Genomic DNA, 6,089 nt, shown 5'->3' on the forward strand with positions numbered 1-6,089 from the left:
AATGATTGATACCCAGGAATCATAGTTTCCAATCTTGTAACAAACGCAGGAACGTTCATTCCCAACCTTCATATTCCCGGGAATCTCTTTCCAAATCTTGAAACAAACGCCTCCTTGATATCTACCCTTTCAAAAAAAAAACTTGATATCTATATTTTTTTTGGTACATCGGAAAATTAAACAGACAAGAAACAAAAACTACAAAGCTAACAAATCTCTAGCCAGAATCGACTAAAGCTCTTGAGGAGGGCTCTCAAGACAAGTCAGGGGGCAAAGGAGGCTAGCTCCAAGTCCTGCGAGGCAATCAGCTGCTGCATTCGCCTCTCTAGGGACATAAGCAAGAGTAACAGTCCAATCCCGATCCAGGAGAAGACGAATATCCAGGAGCTCAGACGCCAAGGCATGAAACTGATACCGATCATTCTCCAAAGCTTCCACAATATCCAAACAATCAACTTCGCAAGTAGCTCTCCTAATATTGGCATTCCACAACAGTGTTAGACCATGCTTTAGAGCTGCAATCTCCGCCCGAAGAGCATCTCCTCCGAGGCTACCTGCATAGAAACTGGATATCCAAGCACCATGGGCATCCCGAACAATGCCACCCATTCCCATTCGATCATCATCATGCTTAAACGCTCCATCTGAGACTGGAGCATCGTCGACCATGGACAACGACAGACCTCTCGTGAGTAATAGATCATAGTCCCTGTGCTCCGTAATAATCCAATTCACAGTGCTTACCACTGTCCAATCGTTTATCGCCTAGGACTTCATTATTCCTCCATCTCCATATACCCCATATTGCTGTAAAAAACAGAGAAGCATGAGGACCTTGAGCTTGGTATCTATATGTCATTAATTAATAACTTAATTACTTTTATTACTATTTTCTGGATTTTCTGTCCTATTTAACTATAGTTTCTATTTAATTTTTAATAAAAAAACTACTGTTCGAACCGGGAACATCTACATCATGGTGGAGCTAACTCGCCTAGGGATTTTTTTTTCCATCCACAAGACTTGAACCCGAGACGTTGCTTAAAGGAAATCAAACATATACCACTTGAACCAACCACTCGTTGGTTACTAACTAAGAAGGGTTTTATGTACAAGGGCATTGAATTTATTCTTAATTTCAACTCCTAAAATGTCTTTTAACACAATTTTTTTAATTTCTATCTATCATGAATGCTTAGTTAGGAGAGTAAAAAAGAGAAAAAAAAAGTTTAATTAAATAAGGGTATATTCTTGTTAAAGAGTAATTAATGCTTAATGGACTATAAACTTCAAATTGGTTCTTATAAAAAAGGATCAAGTAAATCTCTCATTTGGTTCTTAGAAATGAGATCAGAGATAGCAATAATTACAATGATTCACTCTCTCAGTTTTTAATATTTTGAAATTAAATCATGTATAGGTATTTGGTAAATAATTTTTTTTTAACATGGGTGATTTTTTGAATATTAGGATTTGATGGTGTCATTTTCTCATGTTTTGTCTCAACGTTTCTAATTCAGCCATGATCACCACTGAAGTGGTAACCTTGACCCATGTTGTTGCCGCTTCAAACATCCAGATTCAGGCATCATCATCGTTGAAGCAAATAACCTAGATCCCTGTCATCGCCGCTTCTAACACAACGTTCCTGGCCAATTTAACCATCGTCGCCGCAAAAGCAATAACCTCAATAACTGTCATCGTCGTTCATAGTTTATAGGTTGTTTGACTTTTCACCGTGGATTACGTTGTTAGCTCCTATTTCATTTCCTCTCAACTGCCCTATCCAACTATATAATTATCTAAGCATCAATAGGAAGTTGCAACCCATGCGTGGATTTTAGTTCATATACATAACGAATCAAACCTTTTTTTCGTATTTACTATATGTATATGTTGTTGAAATTGATTTAATGAAATTTCCCTAGTTTTGGGTTTTTAGGGGCAATTTGAAACCCTAATTTTTCTAGGATATAAAGTTTAATTTGGCTAGTTTCCTCACCATATTAAGCAAAGTAGAAAAAGATCTCTAGCAGCCATGAGGTGTTTAACCCTAAGAAAAACAATGAGGTGTTTAACCCTAAGAAAAACAATGAGGTGTTTAAAAGAAAGGGAATTGTTCTATGATGTAAAGTTAACTTTACAGCAGAACAAACTACCCAATTCACAAATCTAAACACCCCAAATCAACAACAAAACACAACAAGCAATATCCCAAAAAAAGAGAAAATAGGGCACTTGCTAGGAGAATTCCTTTACCCAGCTGCCAGAAAACAACGCCCAGCCCAAACACAAGACCAAACCAACAACCGCCAAAAAACACCCAAAAGACCAAAATATGAAGACAAAATTAAACAAATAACAAAAGAACTACCCTAATTAAGCTGACAAAAAGAAACAGAAAAATACAGAAAACTACAACGGAAGGACAAAACACACTAACCTGAACAACTCCATCCAACCACTTTGCCACACAAAACCAGCAAGCAAACAAATATTTCTTTGCAAATAAGAACTAATATTACCATAGAAAGGAAAATGTAGAGACCAATATAAAGAAGTCAAATTGTGTAGGAACTAAAAACATACTACACAAGAATATAAAACAAAAGCATAGCTAGAACAAAACCAATTTAACAAGAAGAAGCTAAAACTAGTTCTCCTCTCAGCATGTCTGTACTCTTGGATTTTGATCTTCTCAGTGATGGGAAAAATCAACCTGATCGATTACTAGCAAGCTGGTTGGCTCCTCAAGTTCAAAATTTCCCCTTTGACATCAACACAAGTGTATATGCGGCTTCTTGCATAAGAGGATCAACTTCTTGAAATCCGTTTAATTCCAAACAAGAAGGACTTTCTTTGAATCTGGGGCTTCTTTTAGGAGACACAGGCCATCTCAAAGGAGATTCAATTCCTGATTTCCTCACACTTTGAGAATGAACCCTCATGTGACCACACAAGGACTTGTTGGAAGGGAAGGTTTTTCCGCAAAGGGAGCAAGTGTGTTTGCTGCTACTGCCGTTAACGTTGTTGGATTTTGCAATGCAAGAAGAGTCTTTTGTGTCCTTTTGATCTTGCTTTATGGAGACGGAGTGGATTCCCATGTGTCCACCCAGAGCTTGTCCTGATGTAAACCCTTGGTTGCAAATATGGCACAAGTAACAAGGTTCTTGCTCAATTTTAATGGCTGCAGCTGTAGTAGGAGCTGTAGGACCTTTGATGCGGAATCCTAATCCAGGTGAAACATTACCACTTTGGTTGCTGATGTTGCTGCTGTTGCTATGATCATGGTTGTTCTTGTTATCTTCCTCCATCGGTTTCTTGATTTCTTCCAGCAAAGAGATGGTAGCTTTGTCACCAAGTGAGTCTATAACACTGCTTCTCTTTACAGTTTTGAGGGTTAACACCAAGAGACGCTAATCCTAATATATTTATTTTGTCCTCCTTAAAAATTACCTTGGTGGATTTTATAATATGAGGGTTTGGATTCATTTAGTTAGTTAGGGTTAACGCTGAGATTACCATTTATCATGACTAAGTTATTTAGATTGAATTTAAAAAAAAAGTTATTTAGATTGATTTAGATAGTTAGGATTTAAAAATATATAGTGCAAAAAAAAACTTTTCAGAATTATATGACCAATAAAAATCTTTTGAAAATTAGAATATCTTATCAAAACAACTTAAACTGGTGCTCTAGCTACTAGGATTAGAATTGTGAAAATTAATTATCAGATAAGTTAAGTATCACAAACTAACATGTGTTTTACTAGGATTACACTTGTGAAACTACACGTTCAAAAAAACAATTGGGAAACTACACGCGTGCCCACCTGAATAGCGTTTCTATCACAAAGCCTATTTGAATTCCATTAATCTTGCCTCAGCCCATCAAATAATTGCAAAATTTTGATTTTAATTAGAATGTTTCGAGAGTTCAAAAAACAAATTTAGAATGTGCCGATGGAATTATTATAATCATGAATAAGTTGTTTTTTTACAATGAATAAGTTATTTAGATTGATTTAGTTAGTTAAAACTCCTAATGTGAAAGATTAGTCCCACAACTACGGTGAGATCTCTTGCTAAAGAAAAAAATAATTCAGTTAGTTAAAATTTAAAATTTAAAATTAGGTGTAAAACTATTTTACACTGTCAGTGCATATCCATTAAACTCAAACTTTAATTGGAAACTCTTGTATCAACAAGGTCTAATATATAGTTGGTAAATAACTATGCTAATTAAGCATTTTATCTAAGGTTTGATTTCTGGATAAAAATTTATTGGGAGAGACATACTCACTCAGCTTGATCTGAGAATAACTTTCATCACTTGCTTCGGCATCCGTTGTGCATTCATGGATACTTCTATATAAACATAAACATTAAACTGATCTTTTTGAGACTAATTTAATTGCTGAAAAATCATACTAATGATTAAAAATTAAAAATTATTAATGAATACAATATTTGATGTTTTTTTTGTTACATCGGAAAGATAAATTGCACTCTCCCAGGATTGATCCATGGACCTCCACCACCCAACCCATAGGTCCCCTACGTCTTACTGTTGAGCTATCATTCGAGTACAATATTTGATATTGTTTGAGGTTACTAGAGAATTTATTTAAGAAATTTAGAAAAGTAAAACAATGCTCAAATGGAACTATTAATTAAGGTCAATATTGTTTCATAAAAAATTAAGGAAAATTTATTATTGATTTTTTTGTATTTAATATGTGAACTAGTGAAACTTATAATACCATTAAAAACATGCAATTGTGAGAATCAAGAGTATGATGGGTTCCTCAAAATTAAGAATAATAATTTGAATTTTTTTGACAAAACTATAATCAAATTCCGATTGATAAGGGTGAATTAAAAAAAGTTATTGATTGCTTATTCAATTAGTTAAAAATAATATGTATTTTTTATTATTTTCATTCAATAAAATTTAGTTAATAACTAGTGTGTAGTCCTTGGATTCATTCATCTACCTTGATGTCGAAATTGGAGATGAAGAAACCTTGTGGGGTGATTGGCAAAGGGCCTCCATCAATAATCGCAGTGTTGAAAGTAATATGGCTATTATCAAATTACTTTTATGGGTTAATCATCAAATTAGTCAATGTCTTTATAAGGTTGTTTCCATTTAGTCCCTCCTTGGAAATATTTTGATCATTGCCCTACAATTGCATCAACTGTGGTTAAGGCGATGACAACGATTTGCCCTCCATGCATTGATGCTCTAATTCAGGATTGTAGGAGTATGGCGAAGAACTTTAGAGATGTGAGGTTCTCACATGTATGCGAAAAGGCCAACATGGTTGCACATAGGCTAGCTGGTCATGCTAATATGTACCCAATGAATGAATGGTGGGATGACCCTCCTGACAATTCGTAACTCATGCTATCTTTGCAGACAGTTGTCTAGCTTAACAATATTACGAACTTCCTATAAAAAAAATCTAGGCTTCACTTCAATTGATTGATTGATCGCATAAAATAGTAAATTGCTCGAAGAGTAAACAGAATGCAAGCAAGCATCATGGAAATATACAATGTTGGAATAGCGAGTAAGAAAGTTTTAGTTTCCACGGGCCAAACTGATAGTATAAAAAATGATAAAACAATTGGGGACATGTTTGTATCTGCTTGAAAAATAAGTGATTTTAAAGTTGAATAAAAAATAATCAGTTCCTGCCCCTCTTTTTTTTCTTTTCAAATTCTGCTTTTTGAAAAAAGCATACACAAACTTAAAAAATTACATATTAAGGGTTTGAAAAAGTAAGTGATTATATTATCAAATAAGCAATGCCAAATGAGCCCAATAACATATATCACTTATTTTCTTTCATTCACTTTCTATCAATCAAAACAAGTAGCAGAAAGTTTACTTCTCCTTCCTATCATTTTCTTTCCTCTCATAGCTTGCCTTTCATTTCCCCCTCTAATCCATACTGAAGCCCTAAAATACCTTGTTGCTAGGGATAGTATTGACATCCCAGGTAGGCTATGTAGTATAGCCCAATAAAACAAATATGTGAGTGAAGGATCTCAAATGGGGCTCTAACTGAAGAGTCTAGACT

Source organism: Lotus japonicus, chromosome 4, assembly GCF_012489685.1.
Source record: "Lotus japonicus ecotype B-129 chromosome 4, LjGifu_v1.2".
Taxonomy (NCBI): Eukaryota; Viridiplantae; Streptophyta; class Magnoliopsida; order Fabales; family Fabaceae; genus Lotus; species Lotus japonicus.